This window comes from Acipenser ruthenus, chromosome 11, assembly GCF_902713425.1.
Source record: "Acipenser ruthenus chromosome 11, fAciRut3.2 maternal haplotype, whole genome shotgun sequence".
NCBI lineage: Eukaryota > Metazoa > Chordata > Actinopteri > Acipenseriformes > Acipenseridae > Acipenser > Acipenser ruthenus.
The window spans coordinates 19,443,837-19,467,928 of record NC_081199.1 but is presented as its reverse complement, the minus strand read 5'-3'; the positions used below and the strand labels follow the sequence as shown (position 1 = coordinate 19,467,928).

General features: G+C 40.1%; 1 long non-coding RNA gene across 1 annotated transcript; it reads left to right on the top strand.

The window, feature by feature from the left end:
* Positions 1-6,142: 6,142 nt before the first annotated feature.
* On the top strand, positions 6,143-7,940 carry LOC117431912 (uncharacterized). The gene is made up of 3 exons (XR_004548734.2): positions 6,143-6,239; positions 6,770-6,847; positions 7,214-7,940. It is a non-coding gene; the product is annotated as an uncharacterized LOC117431912 (long non-coding RNA).
* Positions 7,941-24,092: the final 16,152 nt, after the last annotated feature.

Genomic DNA, 24,092 nt, shown 5'->3' with positions numbered 1-24,092 from the left:
TATTCTAATACAATTGCTCAGAGAACTTCCCATACGGAAGAAAAATATATGTTTAATATATTATTTAAAATATATTGAATGACAAAATAATATATTCAAATGTTAAGTGGATAATATATGTAAAAAAATATTAAATACATTTTTAATATATAGAAATTGGCCGGATTTCATATATGTAACAATACAATAACAATATATGAAAAATATGTAGTTTAATTATAGTTTTCATACTTTTATAATATATTAATCACATATGAAACATACATTTAAAATGTATTTATTATATAGTATGAATACATGGTATCATGTCAAAAATATATGTTTAATACATAATTATATATATACACACATTAATAACATATATAGAAATATATATTTCAATAAATGTATGATATCATAATTAAAGTGTTGTGTTGGTAATGTATTTACTCATATATGGAAAAATGTGAATTTACATATGTAAACATGTGATGCAGGAAAAGAGTAATACAAATTGATCACTTCACATGCAATAGCAGTTTGCAAAGTTTTGTGGACTGCTACAGCAGTACGATAAATTTATAAAACTTTATTGAACAGTTATCAGTTTGAGCCCTCATCTGAGTGACTGCAAAATCTTGTTTACAATCTTGTTATAAATGAGTTGGAGTTTCACTGAATTACTTAAAAAAAACCATTACTTTCATCCCCTAATATTTCTCGGATATACACATGTACATTATCACTATAGATACAATAACACTACTGTAAATTAACACTATTTCTTACGGCAAGCGGAATCATCATTTAGAGATACCTTCAAATATTTGAAGGTATCTCTAACTGGCAGTTTGGCCCTGTAGCTTGCCAAACAGACATAGTGAAATATTTGAAGATATCTTAAAATAATTGAAAACCGTAGGAAACCATGGTAAAAGTAAGGTAAATCAATGGTAAAAGTGCAAAAACATTACAATAAAGTCAACAGGCAAAACTTCAATAAGGGATGTTTCATTTGTTTTTGAAATTAAACATCTAAATAAAATACAGGGGAAACCTAAAACAGAACTAGAACTACCACGCAGTTTATGACTTCTAAGCCCAGTACCAGTATCAGTTAGTATCATTAAAGCCTTGTGTATTTTTGTGTGCGTTTTTCTTTATTGCAAACCTAAGTTCAGCTGTTTTCCCATTAATTACAGAACCAATCTGTGATTTGGTGGCAAGTGGAAATTTCATCAGAGTTGCAGCTGAAAAGGAAAAGAAAGTTTAAAAAAAATACATACTTGAGATATAACATTCAAAAGCACTATATGAATCACCATTTTTTGCAAGTTAAAAAAAAAACAATTGTACACTCTTACTCTTACTCTGACCAACTCAGTTTGTTTCGATGTTTGAATGCTAAGAAACCCATTTTTATTGTGAACTAAATGCAATTCTTTAGTGTTAACCTATCCATATTCAATTGTCAACCATTAAAGTAGTGAGTGCAGGACAAAGCCTGTTCATAGCACCATACATTTATTTCTTAATTCTTTAGTTAATGCTGAATAACAGCGCAATGTGAAGTAGTGGTTAGGGATCTGGACTCTTGACCAGACGGTCGTGGATTCAATCAGGTGGGGGACCCTTCTGTTGTACCTTTGAGCAAGGTGCTTGTCCTAGATTGCTACAGCAATTATAGTATATATATATATATATATATATATATATATATATATATATATATATATATACATATATATGGGTAATTGCATGTAAAAATAATGTGATATAATTGATATAAGGATGTCTGCTAAGAAATACATAAATAATATTATTATTTGTTTATTTATTATTTGTTTATTTAGCAGACGCCTTTATCCAAGGCGACTTACAGAGACTAGGGTGTGTGAACTATGCATCAGCTGTAGAGTCACTTACAACTACGTCTCACCCGAAAGACGGAGCACAAGGAGGTGAAGTAACTTGCTCAGGGTCACACAATGAGTCAGTGGCTGAGGTGGGATTTGAACCGGGAACCTCCTGGTTACAAGCCCTTTTCTTTAACCACTGGACCACACAGCCTCCATAATAAAAAACCTATTGAATTCAAAACTATTTTTAAGTGAAAAGAGGCTCTATGGAAGAAAAATTATGGACATCTACAAAAAGAAGGTTTAAAAGCATTTAATTAATAACTCTTAAAAACACTCACCGTATATGGCATTCACTTTGTTGGGATCCAAGGCCTCTCTTCTTTCCCCATGTTTCTGTCGTTTGCCACTTCCACCATGTAAATTACTTTTTACTAAAGTTTCAATGTCAAACACAGAGAGCATAGCATTTCTCACAAATGAAGTGTAGGAAGTAGCCTTATTTGTTATTGTCCAAGCCAGCTGGTCTATGTACACTCCACTTCCTGGATGAATTTCCACCTGTTTAAAGAAGAAATAAGTTTTATTTTAATAACAAATAAACCAAGAAAAAAACATAAATATGTGGCATTTTCTCAAAACCAGGATTCAGGTAATTCTCTAACTTGTTCTTGATTCTAGGAAATTGTGCCCTTGCAAATATCATGACTTTATAAGCCTTGATTTAAAATTAATGCTATCTATGGCTCCTTTAAAAGTCTGTGCTTGTCAATAAGGTAAAATACACCACTGAGAATTGACCTTGAAGAATCTGGTTTTGGGTGAGCATGTATGACCTCTATGACCCAGTATGACCCAGTTACAATAAAGCCGCTTTCACACTGTCACTGACACGGTGTCAAGCGGGTCGGCTGAGAGGTTTCAGACTGCAATTTATCGACCCAGGTCAGGAGCGGTAACAACGCAATGTGCAGACTAAAAAAAAAAAACGGCATTTCGCCTTGCTCGACCCGGACCTCCTGAAGTGGGTCGCCTCCTACCCGGGTCAACCCGCTTACGACCCGGGTAAGTGCTTTCACACTAGCAAAAAAATTACCCGGGTCACCAATAAGCGTGTCATGACCCGGGTCGGAGTTCCAGTGTCGAAAGGGCTTAAGCCTAGGATGCAGTCCTCACAAACGCAATAATGATCTACTTGTCTGTTGTGTATGACATGTACATGCCAAAACAAAAAGTCATCATTTGTTAAAGAACTGCAGAAGTGTCATGGTAAAGTATAACAAAACTAATTAAATTACTGCTCTACAAATTCATATTAGGTTTTCAATTAAATTGGGTTAAATCTGCAAGCTATAAAAAGGATAATAATTCACTGACATATATAAAAGACTGGTTACCACTGCCTGTAATACAACACACTGTTACCTTGTCAAGTTGTCTTCCATTTACTTGTGATTGAGGAATTGAGGATATGGACACAGTTGATCCTGCAGACGACGCAGCATACCGTGGACTTCCACAAAGACAATTTGCCTCATTGTCAATAGAGCGGTCAGTAGGACCAGAGTCGTCCCTCTTTCCTAGCTCCTCAATTTTGTCCAATATCACAGGTATAGCTGCAATTATACAATATTTGGCTTTATGAAAACCGTTGCAATTCTCTGTTCTACTTCGTCTTTTCTTTTTCAAAATTTGGAAATCGGCAAGCTTTTTTTATACCCCCCCAATTAGAAATCACCAATTGTATGGAATAATCAAGGCAGGTTCACAACGCAGTTGATGTTGATACCAATACCATTGTCTTAACCCATAAGGGCAGCGCCCTAATCAATCATTCATTCAATTAATTAATTAATTAATTTCATAATTTGCTAGTTTTACGTATGGTTCCAGAATAAACAGGAGTTTGTTTTTTTCCACAAATATGTGCATTTCTTAACTTATTTATTAGTCTTTATTAATATAATGTTCCTGATGCTATACTATATTTATTCTGCTTGAAACAATAATGCTTACCTCCAACTACCGTTTCCTTGAGCTTCTTATTCTCCTGTTCTAGTTCTTGAATTTTACTTTTAAGTTGTTGTACCTCTCCATCCTCTTTATTAGTTTGCGGTTTCTTAGTCAGCTGATTCAGAATTTCAGTAGACCTTTGTTGCTTTGCAAATGCTTTAGTCTTTGAGTTCTAAATAAAAAACAAACCAAAAACATTTTTTTTACTGCTGTCTAAAATAACTTTGCGGAACTCAATAATACTGTACCATCAACAGCGTCCACTTGTAGCCTTCTGTGACAGATACTGCTTCCTACCTAGGGCCTAATCGCAAATTACAAACCCAGTATTAATGGCAGATTAGAAGACTGTAACCTTGTGACAAACAAAAAAAGATACCGTCAGCACCAGATTTGTAACTTATGATTAGTGGGTCAAAGTTTTGATTTGGTCCTTGCATCACACCTTATAATAAGTGTAGTATGTTGTTCAGTCTTAAAATGACTCCCCATAAACAGAAATGTTAAATAGCAATGTTTACCTGGCACACTTGAGTGTCTTTGGTGTCACTGCTGGATTCATCAGCATATCTGCTATTTTGAAATTTCTTTCTTTTCAAAGCTGGAGTCTCTTCTGCTCTTGTCATTGCATCACGCATTTGAACAAGTTTCAACTGTCTTTCTTAAAAATGCAACAGAAAGGATCATAATTAATCAATACTCAACAAGTTGTTTTCTTATATTTCAAAAGTATTACATGTTAAAGTGACTAGGAAGATATTGGTTGTTTAAAACTTAACATGAGTTAATGAGAAAATAATAATAACTTTACTACATTTATAATTACGTAGTGTGCTTATTTTTTCTAATTACTTCCAAATGAGTAATTTATACAGAGAATCTAACAGCAGTCACCTAAAATTCGGGATGCAGTACTACTACTAGGCCATAGCTATTGCTGCTGGCCTTTCTTGACTTCATGTGATAAAAGTAATTTATTAACTTTTTTTTCAACCTACGACTAAAATATGTATTTCCATTTTTTACTACTTACAAAGATCGTAATTGCTAATGTATCTCTATATCTCAAAGTTGTGGTAAATATGGTATACTAACCTCCCACTTTCTCCACTTCACAATCGAAAGCTTGCCATCCTTCACGTGGTCGTTTAATCCCTCTTCTCCACTCTGCGACATAATGGCGCTCATCTTCGTCGCCTTCTTCTTCAAAATCCTCTATATTAAATCCTTTAATCCACTCAGTAGGAATTACACTCAATTTACCGTCATCGTCGCCATTTACCCACTTTACTAGTGCGAACATGCTTGCTCCGTCTCTCTGTGCACCTTCCCAACTGAAAGTCAGCACGAAACGTGTGATGATTTCACTTCCTGTCGGCCAAAAAATACGACGTCCAGATAAATACAAATAAATCAAATAAAAAATAAATATGAAAACCCAGATCCATTTTATGTTTCTAATTAATAATTTGGCTAGATAAATATATATTATTTTGTTTCCTTTAGTGTTTTGAAAGCGCATTTGTCAGACAACGGAACTGTGTGCGACGTCAAAGTTTAGCAGCCAAGCAGAACGCACATGTGCTGCTGTAGTGTCAACATAATATCTTTCTCATTGTTGGCTGCTTGTGATTTAAATAATCCATGCAATGTACTTTTACACAGTTTTTAGGCGGGCACGTGGGCTGTAAATTATGAGTGATTATAATAAAAACGATATCACCACAGCACAGCGTGGCTACAAACGCTACCTGGCTGACCAAATGGATGTTCCAGGAAGAACACTTAGACGATGGAAAAGGATAAGGCAAGTAGCTTCACTAGTGTTTAATTTATTAAAGCTGTTCAGTCATAATACGATAGTATATATTCTAAACCTTTATTTTTATTTTATAGGAGCAAGGAACAATCAAGTCAAGTAGAAACAACGGTGAGTAAAATATTTTAACCTAGGCTGTACATTATATAGGCACAGTTAAAACCTGTTAACATGATGGGGAAACAAGTGAAAAAACAAGATCTACTATTTGTTTTGTAGAATAAATAGAAAGCGCTGCAAATGATTTAGGATTAATTCTGAAGGAAGTAGTTAATTTTCAAACGGCCGTGTTTGGTAGTTGATTGCACATTACTGTGTGGCTTATTCTGTGTATAATATTTTTTGTACTTTGTTAAATGCAATTGATTTACTGCTTATGTGTGGGTGTGCGTCTGTAGGGTTCTTTAACACATGACGAGATTCGTACTGTAAGCAACACTGAAGATGATGACAGTCTAGAAACTGGTGAAGACGTTGATGTACCAGAATCCAGTAATCTAGTAGAAGAAGGGGAACCTGAAATAACCCCAAGTGAACAGGAGAATGCAGATCTTGAGTCAATTACCACGGTAAAGTGCTAGTAATTTTTGTTATTATATGCTAATGTAGTATAATGTGTAATGCTATACAAAGTAATATATCTAATAGAAACTTTTTTTTTAAAATTTAAATGTTAACTTTTTGCTATTTCTGTTAAAATAAATGTGACCATTTAAAGCTATAAACTTCTGTATGCAGGCACAAATGCAGGAATATGTTAATCTAATAGTTGCTCATGAATTATAATAATTTATCTGTTCAATAATATCATGTTCATTTCAGAGCTTTTACAAAACACTAAATAGAAACAATATAATCGCAATACATATATATTTGTAATACTATAAATGTAGATTTAATTATAGCCTTACCAAATGTTTAATTGTTAAAATACATAAATATGTTAATGAAAAAATAGGAATCAATCATGATAGCTTTGAAAATGAGTGTGATGGTGCTATGATATGAGACGAGTATGATGGCATAGTGTAATTTTCCCATTGCTTGGGGAGAGCCACGAACTGTATAGGATGTAAATGTGCATATTTTTCAATTACAGGAACAGGACATTGAGAATCCTGGCAGTGAACCTTTTCATTCTCTTGATGAATCTACACAAGAAAAGTACCTGCAAGAGGTTTGTGTATATTATTGTGTCTTACCCTATAGTACCCACTGCGTAGTGTGTTTTAAATCAGCATTCTTTTTAGTGGTAATGAAGGACACTTTCCTCTTTCTTCAAAAGAAAAGGATTATAGAAAGTTGGCTAAGGGTAAATTTGTTTTGGGTGTAATGTAGATTTAAAGATGTGGACTTGTATAAAAACACTGTACTGTAATCTCATTATAATAATGTAGCCTTACAGAACTGCACACAAATCCAAGATTGTAATGTGACTTTTTGTATTTCAGTACTGTGGATATAATTATGGGATGAATATGTGCATGATATAAAATACATTTCCTAAAATATATAATAAATAATAACACTTTCCCTGTTTCAGGGTGACAAAGTGTATTCGTCTCAACAACAGAATGGCCTGCTGCTCATGGCATTGAAAATGAAGCACAAGCTTACCAAGGAAGCAGTCTCTGACATGCTGGACATTATTAATCTATTGGCTGGTAAAGACACTGTACCACAATCTTGGTACCACTTAGAAAAACAGTTTGAAGGTTTAAAATATTTTGTAGAAATACATCATGTTTGCAATTTCTGTGAATCTTACTTAGGTAAAGAAACCTCTGAGAAATGCACTTACTGTGAGAAAGAGTGGATAGAGCAAAGGAGTCTGAAAGAAGGAAACTTTTTCTTTCATTTGCCTTTACATGCACAGATCAAAGCATTTTTAGAGGACCCTGAATTGTCACAAAAGGTAGTAAGAAATAGACATGGCTTCCAGTCACAGACATTCTGTGACATAACATTGTTTATGCCAACTGGTACACAGATAGTGACCAGGCATCCTGCATTCCTTTTGCTATGAAAATGTTCTTTCAGATCTTACACTGTATAGATAGGAACTCCCGTTCTCTCACTACGGCTAACTTGGTTCGAGGAACTACCGTTCCTCTCGATTTATGAAAAACGCCACAGGTACAATAATTGTAATAATGTTGTAGATAAAAGGCAGTTGTTAAAATTCTCGTTCAATTTTAGCCTCTGCTTATACATGTTTCAAACTACCATGTGTTTTTTTCTGTGCAATGTATTTGACCTACAAATGTACAATAAACAGTTAGAAAGTCTAATGTTTTTCATGTTGTTTTTTTAAAGCTATTATTTGCTTTTTTATTTGAATTTTTAAGTGATATGCAGTTAAAATTCTAGCTCTGGCCCACATGCAGTATAGTATGTAGTTTTTGACTGGCTACTAAGGTTTTTTAATTATTACTTTGTAATGTATAATGAAAATCCCATATTACTTGGAAGATGCCATCACTACGTAAGTTATTTTGTAGATGTGATTTACATCAGACTTTAATCGCAAAAGAACTTGACCAAACTCTTTGTTTCAGGGTGAGGTACAGTATTCCACTGAGAATTTTTAGAATTGATGTATTACACAGTACAACATGCATGTTGTTTCTCATACCCAGCATAACCAGTCAGCACAAAAGCATGCATACAAATCAATGTATTTGACCATATATTTTGTAAAAGGTATTTTGTCATATATGATGAATGCGTATGCCAAATATATGGACATTAAAGCAATATATTTAAAATATATGAACCAGTACTTCAATATACATTTCCACGTATTATAAATATATGGTTCTTCCGTATGGGTTCTTTAAGTTCATCTCAGTCTTAAGGAACTGTATTGTGGCCTTCCATGGCTTCCTGTTTCACTGGGGTATAAAAATGAGGTAACATGCATATGAAAGCCACTTGTCATCCATCACCATGGGAAAAAGCAAAGAACTCACAAATGAAAAGAGACAAATGGTTGTTGACCTTCATAAATCAGGCAATGGGTACAAAACAATAGCTACAAAACTAAATATACCACTTATCACTATTAGGGCAATAATTAAGAAGTTCAAAACCACTGGAACACCGGTAAACTTGCCTGGTAGAGGACGCAAGTGTATCTTGCCCCCACGCAAAGTCAGGCAGATGGTTCGGGAGGCAAAGGGAAATCCAAGGGCCACAGTTGAAGAATTTGGTTGAATCTTGGGGTCACCAAGTCTCCAAATCTACAATTGGATGCCACCTCCATGCCAATAGGCTATTTGGAAGGGTTGCCAGAAAAAAAGCCTTTATTGAGAGCAACCAACAAACATAAGCGCCTGGAGTTTGCTAAACGGCATTGGCACTTTGATTGCAACCGGGTGCTATGGTCAGATGAGACGAAAATAGAGCTGTTTGGCCACGCACACCAGCGGTGGGTTTGGCGTCAAAAGAAGGATGCGCTTGCAGAAAAGAACCTCATACCTACTGTAAAATATGGTGGTGGATCTTTGATGTTATGGGGCTGTTTTGCTTCCACTGGTCCTGGGGCCCTTGTTAAGGTCAACGGCATCATGAACTCTACCCGGTACCAGGACATTTTAGCCATAAACCTGGTTGCCTCTGCCAGGAGGCTGAAACTTGGCTGCAAGTGGATCTTCCAGCAAGACCATGACCCCAAGCACACATCAAAATCCACAAAGAAATTATTAATTGACCACAAAATCAACATTTTGCAATGGCCATCTCAGTCTCCGGACTTGAACCCCATTGAAAACCTGTTTTTTCAATTGAAGCGGGCAGTCCATAAGCGCAGACCGAAGGATATCAAGGATCTGGAAACATTCTGTATGGAGGAATGGTCTAAGATCCCTCCCAATGTGTTCTCCAATCTCATTAAACATTATAGAAAAAAGACTCCGTGCCGTTATCCTTGCAAGGGGAGGGTGCACAAAGTACTGAAAACAAGGGTGCCAATAATTGTGACACTTCATTTTTTTTGGAAATAAATTTATAATTTGAGAAATGTGTAATTTTGGTTGATTCCATTGAATCATTAATAAAGTCAAATATATTCCACATGTTGGAAAATTACAATATACAGTGCCATGAAAAGGTATTTGCCCCCTGTCTGATTTTCTGCATTTTTGCACATTTTTCACATTGTATTTGGTCAGATTTTTTTGTGAGTTGTAATAGTATATAGAGGGAGTCTGAGAGAAAAATGACACCAACGTTTGGTGCTTCTTTCATTTGTTTGGTGTGCAAGGTAATCAAACATGCAATCTTCAGGTGTGAAAAAGTTATTGCCCGCCTGTGGCAAAGTGGCTGCTGATTAAGACCGGATGCAGAGGTGATGCAGTGCAGAAACAATCACACGTGAAAACTGTAATCCAATTTGGAAAATGTTCTTTTTATTTTAACAGAAATCCTGGTCTGACGACCAAACAATAATCCTCCGGCAATACACCCCTGGAAAATAATAACGATTTGTAAACACAAACAAATAATAACACGTTATCCGCTCCCACAATACTACGAACACAAATCACCGGTCCGGGTGCGTGCAGTAGTGCTCAAGGTGGGTGATAACAAATAACAGTGACTGTGGTGTTGTTGTTCCGGGTAGTGCTGACCCAAGGCGACAGCTCCAGAGACGTGTTAGCCGTCTAGTGAATTTACAAACAAAAGACAATTACTAACAGTGCTACAAACAAACAAAACACTCACGAATACTTTTTTACTTTTTGGGAACTCTCCCAGTCCTTCCACTTCCGTGCGTCTCTGAACCCAAGTGAAGGAACCGATTACAAGTCTCCGTCCCCTTTTTATGCTGTCACGCATGACCCCTTGGTAAACTAATGCAGCTGCCTTACAATCAACGGCTGCTACATTGTTTACCTTCCGGGTCAGTACGTTCTTGCAACAGAGACTTGCCTTCTTCCAGACTGGCCAACTCCCCAACCCGGGAAAGAACTGTCAGTCCAGCCCGTCAAAAGAACTCTGTCCTTGCTGCTTAGCGCCCTCACAGGTCGGGAGGGAGATTTACAACCAGAACTCATTATATTTCTGTCACACCCCCCTAGTTAACTCAACCCAATTAAAGGGATAATTAGGGTCATCAGAAAGACACTGGTCAAAAATGGGATTCATGGTAGAGTAGCAAGGCAGAAACCATTGCTCACTAAGAAGAACATGAATGCTCGTCTCAAGTTTGCCAAAAAGCACCTGGATGATCTTCAGGAGTTCTGGAACAATGTTCTATGGACTGATGAGTCAAAAGTGGAACTTTTTGGCTGACATGGGCCCTGTTATGTCTGGTGAAAACCAAACACTGCATTCCACAGTAAGAACCTCATACCACAGTCAAGCATGGTGGTGGTAATGTCATGGTTTAGGGATGCTTTGCTGCATCAGGACCTGGACGCCTTGCCATCATTGAAGGAACCATGAATTCTGCTCTATAGTCTACATTAGAATGGTTGAAGAACAAGAAATTTAAAGTTTTGGAATGGCCTAGTCAAAGTCCAGACCTAAACCCCATTGAGATGTTGTGGCAGGACCTGAAATGAGCAGTTAATACTCGAAAACCCATAAATGTCACTGAGTTGAAGCAGTTCTGCATGGAGGAGTGGGCCAAAATTCCTCCACGGCGCTGTGAGAGACTAATCAATAACTACAGGAAGCGTTTGATTGCAGTTATTGCTGCTAAAGGTGGCGTAACCATTTATTGAGTCTAAGGGGGCAATTACTTTTTCACACGGGGGCATTGGGTGTTGCATAACTTTCTTTAATAAATAAATTAAATATGTATCAATTTTTTGTGTTATTTGTTTACTCAGGGTCCCTTTTATCTAATATTAGGTTTTGGTTGAAGATCTGATAACATTCAGTGTCAAAAATATGCAAAAATGCAGAAAATCAAACGGGGCAAATTCTTTTTCACAGGATTGTATATATATATATATATATATATATATATATATATATATATATATATATATATATATATATATATATATATATAAATTTCCTGTATAAGGCAACCAGAGGGCAATGCAACACTGTAAGTGGTCAATCTACAGGTAACCAGAGTCTGAGGCAGATAGGTAAGAGTGACCGTGCTTCAAGTAATTTACATTAGCTATATTTAAGTAACATTAGAAAGGTGGTGTTTCAATTAGGTGATCTAGTGTTTGATTAGTATCAGGTGAGTGTGGTTAAATTGAATAGAGGTTGATTTGCAATTTGATTGGTTTACACCACCTAGTTGCTATATTAGTCAGTTAGGCTATTTGTGCATCAGCACGAAGCGACAGCCAAACGAAGAGCCTCACAACAAAAGAGCCGGGAGTCTAGCTGTGGGAGTCCAGCGAGGGGAGGCCTGCGCCGAGAGGCTGTTGGAAAAGATCCAAACCTAACAGTGCTCTGGAAGACGCCATCTACTAGTCAGGTCTATACCCTCCCCCCTACCGCTCCCGCTCCCACTGTGCCTATTTGTCTCGTCGGTCCTATGACTGTCTCTCACATCCCTGTTATTCTGTCCTCTCACTCTCGTCCCGTGCCCTCTCCGCCACTGCTCCTCCAACCCCTCTAACCTCATCCCTCTGCCTCCCCCCCTTCTGTCCAACTAACCTCTCCCTGTCAACTCCTGCTAATTGTACTGTACCGTCCCCCTTGACCCCTCGCTCACTTTCTCGATGAACTCGACTATCTACTCTCCTCCCTCCCCTCTCTGTCTACCCAAACTGTCCTATCAGGTGATTTCAATATCCATCTCTCCAACCCCAGCCACTCTGCTGGATTCCTCCCTCTCTTTCACTCTTTCAACTTCTGTCTCTCTCCATCCCCTCCTACCCACAAAGCTGGCTGTCAACTGGACCTCACCTTCTCCAGGGCCTGCCGCCTCTCCACCCTCTCTGTCACCCCCCTGGACCTCTCTGATCACTATTTCATCTCTTTTTCTCTGTCTCTCCCCTGTCTCCCGACTCCTTCTACCCCCACTGTCACCTCTCTCCGTAACCTCCGCTCTCTCTCTCTCCCCCTCTGTCCTTGCCTCCACCGCTCTCTCTCACCTCTCTCCTATCGACTCCTCCCAACTCTCTGTAGACTCTGCTACCTCCACCCTCTTCTCCTCCCTCACCTCCTCCCTTGACTCCCTCTGTCCCCTCACCTCCCGACCTGCTCGCCCCTTCCCTCCCTAACCCTGGCTCTCCTCTGTGCTCCGCTCAGCAAGAACCACACTGCAATCTGCTGAAAAGAAATGGAAGAGAACCAAACTCCCTGCTGCCCTAGACCTCTACCGCTCCCCCTCTCCTCCTTCTCCTCTACTCTCTCCTCTGCTAAATGTTCTTATTTCCAATCTATAATCCAAGCCTCCACTAACAACCCATGTAAACTATTCTCTACCTTCTCCTCCCTCCTTCACCCACCCCCCTTCTCCTTCCTCCTCTATCTCCTCTGATGACTTTGCCTCTTTCTTCTCTTCTAAAATCTCAGATATCCGCAAACTCTTTATTATTATTTATTTCTTAGCAGATGCCCTTATCCAGGGCGACTTACAATTGTTACAAGATATCACATTATTTCACATTATACAGATATGACGTTATTATTATTTTTTTTTTTCATACAATTACCCATTTATACAGTTGGGTTTTTACTGGAGCAATCTAGGTAAAGTACCTTGCTGAAGGGTACAGCAGCAGTGTCCCCCACCTGGGATTGAACCCACTATACTCTGGTCAAGAGTCCAGACCACTACTCCACACTGCTGCCTAACACCTCTCCCTCCCCCCCACCCCATCCTGCTCCAACCCCTACACCTACTGCGTCCCATACTAACTCACCCTCCTTCTCCACCTTTTCTCCACTCTCAGACTCCACTCTGCTCACTCCACTGAAACCGCCCTCCTGTCTGTCATTAACTCACTAAACTCTGCCCGAGCTGCCTCTCTCTCCTCTTTCCTAATTCTCCTCGACCTCTCTGCTGCCTTTGATCACTCTATTCTACTATCCTCTCTCGCTGACCTGGGAATCTCTGGCACTGCTCTGGCCTGGTTCTCCTCCTACCTCTCCAACCGCACTTACCAGGTAACCTGCCTCTCAACAGGAGTCCCCCAAGGGTCAGTCTTGGGTCCTCTCCTGTTCTCTCTCTACACCCGCTCCCTGGGCCTCCTCATCGCATCCTGTGGTTTCTCATACCATGTCTATGCTGATGATGCTCAGATTTTCCTCTCCTTTCCCCCCTCTGACTCCACCATCCCCTCCCGTATCTCTACCTGTCTGTCTGCTATCTTCTCCTGGGTGAACTCGCATCACCTCAAACTCAACCTCTATAAATCTGACCTCCTTTTCTTTCCCTCCTCCTCCCCCTCCTCTGATCTCTCTATCACCATTCCTCTGGAATCTACCACACTCTCTCCCTCCTCCTCCTCCGCTAAGAACCTCAGAGTCACCCTGGACCCCTGCCTCTCTTATTCCCAACACATCTCCATTCTGGCACGCATTGCCGATTCTTCCTGAGCAACATACAAAGAATCCGACCCTTCCTCACCAACTACGCTACCCAGCTCCTTGTCCAGGCCCTGGTACTCTCCCACCTAGACTACTGCAACTCCCTCCTGGCCGGCCTCCCTGCATCCGCCACCCGTCCGCTCCAGCTCATCCAGAATTCCGCTGCTCGCCTGGTGTTCTTTCTGCCTAACTTCTCCCATGCAACTCCACTACTCCACTCACTTCACTGGCTCCCAATCACCGCTCGCATCCAGTTCAAGACTCTTGTACTTGCCTACAGATGCCTTGACCAGACTGCACCCAGCCTCCTCCAGACCCTCATCTCTCCCTACACACCCACTCGACCTCTCCGCTCCTCCTGCACTAGAATACTGGCTGTACCTCCTCTATGCTCCCCTGCCTCCAGAACCCGCTCCTTCTCCACCCTCGCCCTGCAGTGGTGGAATGACCTTCCTACAGATGTCAGGACTGCCCAGTCCCTGACCACCTTCCAGCGCCTCCTCAAGACTCACCTCTTCAGACAGCACCTGTATAAATCCTCTTTTCCCTCTGGACACTTTATCACTCTTCCTTAATGCGCTTTACTTGCACTTATCTGCTCCCTATTTTACAGCATTTAATCCTGTACTTTACAGAGTACTGTACTGTAAGCTGCCACAAGTGTTATTCAATCTGTAGTATTTTGCATGTAATCGTATCCTGATGTAATTATCACTGACACGTATTTTATCATATACTTCTACTTACTAGAACTGAAGTCATTGTATTTTATCTTGCTCTTAATTGTATTAATGCTTGTACTATGATTCTTGAAATGTATTTTTTGTTTACAAATGTAAATCACCCTGGGTAAGGGCGTCTGCTAAGAAATAAATAATAAAGTAAAATGGCGTATGAGCGGATACTAGTGGGAACCAGAATGACAGTGAAACCCTTAATTTAGTAAGAAAGAAAACCGCCTCTTCTGTCATTTCGTAATACTTTGGAATAGTTGAAACCAACCAATGGGTGAATAATCCAAAGGCTTAATGTAAAGCATGTAAAAGGCATGTGGCGACACTTGGAATGTATGTAGCCATCATCATGGGGATGCTAAGAAAGCTAAACCAAGTAACAGTGCCAAAGTAAATCAGTCTAAAATCACAGCAGTTTCTGGCGTGCAAAAAGTTATTGTTATCAACAGAAGATGTTTAAGGCAATTGGATACTGGCTTGCAGCTGACATGCTGTGAAAAAACAAGGTATTAAGCATATAGTGCAAGCAATAATTGTTTTTTTTTTTTTTTTAATTACTGGCATATTTTTTGTTACCAAAGGACAAAAACTTGTGAAGCTTATCAAATGTATACAAATAAACTGGATTATGTTTGAAAAAAATTAAATACAATATTCCTAATATTATTATTTGTTTATTTAGCAGATGCCTTTATCCAAGGCAACTTACAGAGACTAGGGTGTGTGAACTATGCATCAGCTGCAGAGTCACTTACAACTACGTCTCACCCGAAAGACGGAGCACAAGGAGGTTAAGTGACTTGCTCAGGGTCACACAATGAGTCAGTGGCTGAGGTGGGATTTGAACCGGGGACCTCCTGGTTACAAGCCCTTTTCTTTAACCACTGGACCACACAGCCTCCTCATAGCATATAATATACTGATGGCAATCAATCAATCAATCAATCTTTATTTTATATAACGCCTTTCATAGTGGACCACCATCACAAAGCGCTTTACGAGATAGTGAGGAACAATGCATAATACAGTAGATTAAATATAGGGAATAGTACGTTAAATACAAACAGTACAAAATAAAATGCAAATACATTAAATACAGGCATAGTACATTAAATACAAGGCTAGGATGTGCATTCTAAATATTGTGGATGCGTGGGTCATGCAGAATCATACGAATAAGATGGAGTGAAAAACCATAAATAGCAATTTAGACAACAGCTAATAACAGACATCAGGCTTGAAGAGCATTAAAAGCATGAGAGAACAGGCAGACTGCAGATATTCAATCCGGAGCAGAGCAGTTTCAGTACTGTGATGCAGCCGGAAGCCAGACTGCAGAGATTCAAGCAGATTGTTATCTGTGAGATGTTTCATCAGCTGGCTGGCTACATCCCTTTCAAGAGTTTTGGAGAGAAAAGGAAAATTGGATATGGGACGGAAGTTAGATAAGATAGCCGGGTCAAGGGAGGGTTTTTTGAGCAATGGTGTTACTCGGGCAGTCTTGAGGGCAGCAGGAACCAAGCCTGAATCCAGGGACAGGTTGAGAGTGTGCATAATGGAAGGAGCAGGGGTCCAAGGGGCACGTGGCAGTAGTTGATTTCAACAATAGGCTGGAGACATCAGTAATGGAGAGGAGAAAGAAGGGGCAATCGGAGGGGAGTCAAGGTGGTCAAGTACTATACTGGGTTTGTGGCAGGAGAGTGTAGAATAAATGGTTTTGATTTTGTTCCGAAAAAAAGAGGAGAAATCATGGCAGGTAAGAGAGGAGGATGCAATTACTGTAGCTTTAGAAAACGCTGTATTTGTTACTAAATAATACAAGACCATTCAAACACTTTTTCATTTTTTTAATTAAAAAAGAGAAAAGATGAATGCCTAATGCAAAAAATTACATTTGTACTGTACTGATGATAGCTAGAGATTTTTGCAAGTGTTTAGATTATTTTTACCATTTATGGATTTTCTAGATTTCTTTAAAATCTAGTCTGCTGCACACTGAGGGGTGTTGAATAAATAATTAATAGAAAACTGTCCCTAAAGCTTATGAACAAAATGGTGCATATATTAATTTATAATATATACACATTTAGATAATATCTTAAAAAATGAAAAATTATTTTAAAGCTGACTTGTTGCATTTAAACAGTAATGCTACAATAGTATCATAGTCTGCAATAAAACAGTCTGAACTGAACAGTATTCTTGATTTGGGGGTCTGAACCTTTTTTAAAATAATTTTATTGAGGCAATTTTAAATATAATTGAGCATGTGTGTGTTTTTATTTAAGTTTTCTAAATGAGCAAAGAAGCGGTTTGCATATAATTATTCTTAAGTATACATAGGTACCATCCTGTTCAATGAAAATATAATCCCTGCCATGTACAATAACATGCAAAGAAGAGTTAGGTGTCAGCTGCAGAATTATCAAAAATCTCCTTTACTACCAATATGTAAATATGAAACACTATGGATCTGTACATGAGCATAAAGGTTCACTTTATTGACGCTGAATGGAAGCTACATTGTGTGAATCGGGACAATTCAATGATTGAAGGCCATATAGGGGCTAACATAGCGCAAGCTGGGGTGACAGACGTTCTTGAATGGAACCTAAGACTTGATGTAATATGTGATGTGGCACAGCAGACAACGGCAGCAATAATGGAACTGCTTTGATTACAATTTGGACTTTGCCCTAAACAAGGCATTGAAGATAGACCAAGTGCAAAATGCTGCCCACAGGCGTGGAGTATCAGTTGATGTCTTCCACTGAAGCGAGCTAGAAACGCAGGGAGCTCAGCATGCAACAACAGAAACTCCAGCTTCCGAATCACAAACTCATCCATGTATGGACCAAACTAAATCTGATTTTAATACAATAAGCAAATAAACTAAGCATTCATGCAACATGTTGGTATACTAGTACCAAAATAATAACATAGTGAATTAAATTTATACAATAGTAATGAAAATCAAATATTTGTGTGTGTGTGTGTGTGTGTGTGTGTGTGTGTGTGTGTGTTGTTGGACATTTTTACAGTTTTGACTCATGTTTGAGACTTTACTAGCTGTTGACTAGTCTTATAAGCCTTTAGTTACACAAATAATGGTAGCCATTAAGCAGAACTGATGCTATGAAGGACTTGGCTGTGAGGAGGCCCAGGAGCTAATAATGAAGGCTTCCTTTTTGGACGCAAGATTTTGGAGTGTTCCTATTGATGAAGAGCAAATGTTCCAGTTGGCCAAAAGTACTGCTAATAAAGCAGTTCATTTTCATCTCACTGACTTCAACAATATAGATGAGAATGTACAGTATCTAACAAAGATCTCAAAATGGCAGAACAGTCAGGATCTGAACATGCAGTTAAGTGTGGGAAAGGTGGTCTGATTTATTACATGTCAGTGAGTATCATGAAGAGGTAAGTCACCACAACCGTAGACTCCCAGTGTACCATGCAAAAACATTTAAATCAATATAGTCATACTCCTGTAGGTAGAGTATCATAAACCTGTCTAAAAATGTACTGCACAGCAACCTTTGTGTGATGCACTGGTATGTTCTGCTCCATTTCAAAAGCTTGGAACTACAGCATGTGTATTTAGTAACAATTACACAAACTCTGTGTGTCTTACATGGGGAATAGAAGTACATTATCTCGGGCTAGCACCTGACACTTCCATGTTCGAGTCTTCTGCTACAACTTGAACTCACTTCACTGGAGATGTATTGTACCGCACAGGTTATGTAAGCAATAGCATTGTCTAAAATAATCCGGCTAAATGGTTTAGTATGCCTCCCACAAGCAGTCCATTAAAGAAAGATTACTAGAAACAGAATACATGAATACCAACTAGGCAGCCCTATCATTCTGTGCATACAGCCCAATAATTAATCGTGTCCCTTCATAAAAATAAGAGTTTAGCAAGCAGGTCAACAGCCACTTTGCATTGATTTTTATTTCGTTTTTTTTTTAAATACAGTTCACCTTGGGATGAAAATAAAACATTAGGTTACTTACCATAACCCTGGTTCCCTGAAAGAAAAGACAACCACTAACCAATACTTTTGGGATATGCCTGACTTATGTAGGTATTTGCTGAGCATTTTATGTCAGAGCTGCCGATAGGCCCCTCCGTGGAGTGACATCCTTGGTCCCGCCTGCCGAGGGAATAAGAAGTCGCTCCGTGGAGTTCACTTCCTCTTTTGCACAGAACCCGCGAATGCGAGTGATGCGACCTCGCAAGGTTTGGTGGTCGTCTTCTCTTTCAGGGAACCAGGGTTACGGTAAGTAACCTAACATTCCCTTTCAATTCGAAGACAACCACCAACCAATACTTTTGGGAAAGTATACCGGAGCCGTAGCGAGGGAGCGTGAGCAGACAGCATATGAGGGATAGGAAGATATTTCCGCTCAATGGAATGTATAGGCTGAAACGGGGCCTTAGTGAGAGCCTCCAATACCACGTCCAGACTCCACTCGGTGAGGACGTCCTTTCAAGGGGGACGCAACCACCGAGCACCCTTTAGAAAATGGGTCGCCAGAATATGGGTGCCCAGAGATACTGAGTCTATGGGGACGTGGCATGCAGATATAGCTGCCAGGTACACTTTCAGCGTAAAGTGGGACCTGCCCGTCTCTAGCAAATCTTGCAGAAACTATAAAATAACTGCTATGGGGCAGTAGATGGGGTCATGACCTCTGGCCTTACACCACTTTTGAAAATACCTCCACTTGTAAGCATATAGTGCTCTTGTGGAGGAAGCCCTATTGTTCTGCAGTGTCCTACACATCTGAGAGCCATAAGGCGGAAAGACGGTCCCGTTCAGGGGCCAGACCCACAGCTGGAGTCTGCCAAGTTCTGGGTACTAGAGGGTGCCTTGCGCCTGACTAAGGAGATCCTTGTGCAGCGGGATCTCCCAGGGCTGGACCTGCAGCAGCTGGCAAAGGTTTGAAAACCTGATTCTCCTGGGCCATCTGGGGGCCACCAGAACTGTCGTTTTTTCTCTCCTGACCTTCTCGAGGAAGTCAGGGAGCAGCAGTATTGGCGGTAAAGTGTACAAAAGCTCTTTGAGCCATTTGTTGGCTACTGCACTGCTCGGAGTTCCAGCATATTTATGTGCAGGGATGTCCAGCGGCCTGTACAGGACCCGCTGACTCCTTTGCCTAACCAGGTTAGATGCGTCTGTCGTCTCCCACTTTACAGTTGTGTATCACTCTATATTTATGCCTTCGCTCAGGTGAGAGGCTTGCCTCCACGAGCGTAGGGCTTCCCAGCATAGGCGAGACATGGTCAGCTGATTTGTCTGTCATGCTTCGGGTGTAGCCGAAAGGCACTGAGCCACGCTTGGATCGGACGCATGTGGAGTAAACCCCAGTTGGATGGCTGATGAAGCTGCGGCCATCAGACCCAATAGTTTTTGACACAACACCAATTGTACTGTGAACCCTTGTTGAAACAGGGCCAGACAGTTGTGAATGGCAGCTACTCTTTCATCTGATAAGTAGTCTCATATCGTAAGGGAATCCAACCGGAGACCAAGTAGACCATACATTGCCCCAGTATTAAATGGCTCTTGACATCGTTGAGGGTGAGACCCAGCTTCAACGATGCTTCGTCACAATAGCTGTGTGGGCCACTGCTCCTTCCAGCGACTGGGAACAGATCAACCAGTCGTCGAGTTAGTTCATCACCCTGATCCCTTGTAGCCTCAAGGGAGCTAGGATGGCATCCATGCATCTTGCGGGGTGCTAAGGAGAGGCCGAATGGCAGCATGGAAAACTCGAAGACGCTCCCCTGAAAGGCGTAGCGGAGATACTTCCTGTGCTCTGGACGAATAGGGATGTGGAAATACGTGTCCTTTCGGTCCACTGTTGTAAACCAGACGCCCTGCCGGACAGACTGGAGAATGTGACGGTGTGCATAACTGTTGTGTATGGTGGTGAGCACCCAAGTGGGGGCTGTCTGGGGCGGCGCTGGGACTACCTCCGAGATCGCTGCTGTGTTGGAATCCCATGTCTGGCTCCCTCCCAGCAGCACCGAGTACACTGTGTGAGGTAGAATACAGTACAGGTGCACCGAAGAATCGGTACAGGCTCAAGGAACTGCAGCGTGTTAGACAGGAAAAAAGGTGTACTGCTTTTTCTTTTTTTTAAACTGCAAAGGCAGTAATAAGAAAAGAAAATAGAGGCTCACACACAGCAGTTGAGCTATGGGAGAACAACAGTCACCCCGTCAGGTGAATTATCAAGTGCGCCGAGTAAGCGTGCTGAAACAAGCCAGCGGATTCAACTCAACAGCGGGGCACAGCAGAGCTGGGTCCCGGTGGAGAAATCATGCTTATTTCCTCTCTTTTTTTTTTTAAACTGCAAGGCAGTAAAGAAACACACACTCACACACACACAACAGCAAGATCTCTTTTGAATAGAAAGTTATCATGGAACTGCATTATGGAACAAAGCACTAAAAGTTAAGGACTTATGAATGGGAAGTTTATTAAAAAAATAAAAAATAAAATTCTGACAGTTAATTGGATAGAAAGACTGTTACTTGTATCTGTTAGTAAGAATTACAGAATGCATCTAGTCTTCTGTACCACCTGCATACTGTAAACATGCCTTCACTTCTCAAAATACACTTTCTATCTGTTCTTCTGCTACAGGCAGCAACAACAGAACGACAAATGAGATGGATGCAGTAATTGTACCAGTTAAATATGTGATTAAAACCAAAATTAACTGAGAGAAAAAATTTAATCACTTGACAGCCCTAATATACTGTATAAAATAGTCCATAATGTCGAAGTGGGAAAAAAAATCTACATATTTTTCAAAATTATTTACAAATAAAAAACTGAAAAGTCTTGATTGCATAAGTATTCACCCCCTTTGCTGTGACACCACTAAATAAGCTCTGGTGCAACCAATTGCCTTCAGAAGTCACATAATTTGTTGAATGGAGTCCACCTGTGTGCAATTAAAGTGTCACATGATCTCAGATTAAATACACCTGTTTTTGGAAGGCCCCAGAGTTTGTTAGAGAGCATATCTAAACAAACAGCACCATGAAGACCAAGGAGCTATCAAAACAAGTCCGGGATAAAGTTCTGGAGAAGTGCCAATCAGGGTTGGGTTATAAAAAAATATCCCAAACTTTGAACATCCCCCGGAGCACCGTTAAATCCATTATTAAAAAATGGAAAAAAGCGGAGCACTGTTAAATCCATTATTAAAAAATGGAAGAAATATGGCACAACCGCGACTCTGCCTAGAGAAGGCCGTCCACCAAAACTCAGTGACCAGGTAAGGAGGGCATTAGTCAGAGAAGCAACCAAGAGGCCAATGGTAACTCTGAAGGAGTTGGAGAGATCCACAGCTGAGATGGGAGAAACCGTCCATGGGACAACTATAACCCGGATGCTCCACAAATCTGGGCTTTATGGAAGAGTGGCGAGAAGAAAGCCATTACTGAAAAAAACCCATATCAAATCCCGTTTGGATTTTGCCAAAAGGCATGTGGAAGACACAGCAAACATGTGGAAAAAGGTTCTCTGGTCTGATGAGACCAAAATTGAACTTTTTGGCCTTAGCGCAAAACGCTATGTGTGGCGCAAAGCCAACACTGCTCATCACCCTAAGAACACCATCCCCATGGTGAAGCATGGTGGTGGCAGCATCATGTTATGGGGATGCTTTTCATCGGCATGGACTGGGAAACTGGTCAGGATTGAGGGCAAGATGGATGGAGCCAAATACAGGGAAATTCTAGAGGAAAACCTGTTTCAGTCTGCAAGAGACCTGGGACTGGGGCAGAGATTCACCTTTCAGCAGGACAATGACCCTAAACACACAGTCAAAGCTACACTGGAATGGTTTAAAAACAAGAACTTGAATGTCTTAGAATGGCCCAGTCAAAGCCCAGACCTCAATCCGATTGAGAATCTGTGGCAAGACTTGAAAATTGCTGTTCACCAATGGTCTCCATCCAACTTGACAGAGCTTGAGCAATTTTGCCAAGAACAATGGGCAAAAATTGCAGGATCCAGATGTGCAAAGCTGGTAGAGACTTACCCAAAAAGACTCGAGCTGTAATTGCTGCCAAGGTGCTTCTACCAAGTATTGACTCAGGGGTTGAATACTTATGCAACCAACAAATGTCTTTTTTTTGTTTAATTAACGTTTTTTGTCACCATAAAAAATATTTTGCACCTTCATAGTGTTAAGTATGTTGTGTAAATCAAATGGTAAAAATCCCAAATAAATCCACTACAAAATGTGGAAAAGTCCAAGGGGGGTGAATACTTATGCAAGGCACTGTATATATATATATATATATATATATATATATATATATATATATATATATATATATATATATATATATATAAATAAAAATATAAAATATAAAATTGACTACAATCCACAAAATGGCTGCTCGTAGGGACTACACTACCCAGAAGCCTTAGCGGGATGGCAGGGTGTGGTCAACGCACCTGTTAGGAGCACATGTGTGTGATTCACCTATTTAAAACGAGGCTAACTCTCAGCTCAGGTTGGTGAGTGTGGAGTTGGCGTGGAGTGAGGTAGGAGAGCCATGTAAATATATTGAGAAAACCGCTGTGTATGACTCTGGACTGTTTCAAGAACACTACTGCCTGTATTGACCCACCTTTGTATGAGAACCTGAACTGTATACCGGATTTTTGCTTTGTCCCAACGACCCTGTGTATTGAACATAGGGAAATAAACATACAGGTACTGTCCTGTTTTACCTCCATTACTTGTCTCCAGACAAGTGTCTTGTCTACTAAACCTATTTGTGTACAAGTTTTACTCAGACGGGTACTACTTTGTCAGAATATATAGGTATAAGCCATGACGGGCCGTGCGGTTCCCATTAGATATACGCACACCTGGGTGGTGATTAGGCCCACACCGAATCCAAGGTGATTGAACTGGCTATCGCAGGGGGCATGACTAAGGGTATAACAGGGGGTGTGATGATGTAATCTGAGCACGCAGCACAAAAACAAACAAACAAAAGGCAGGCAGACTTCCAAGCGACAGCGTGTGGAAGCGACATCGTGGGAGAAGTACGAGTGGACAAGTACAACGCAGTTAGAAGCAGTTTGAAAGCAGGTTGACAGCTGCAGAAGCTACACTAAACCAAAAAAAATG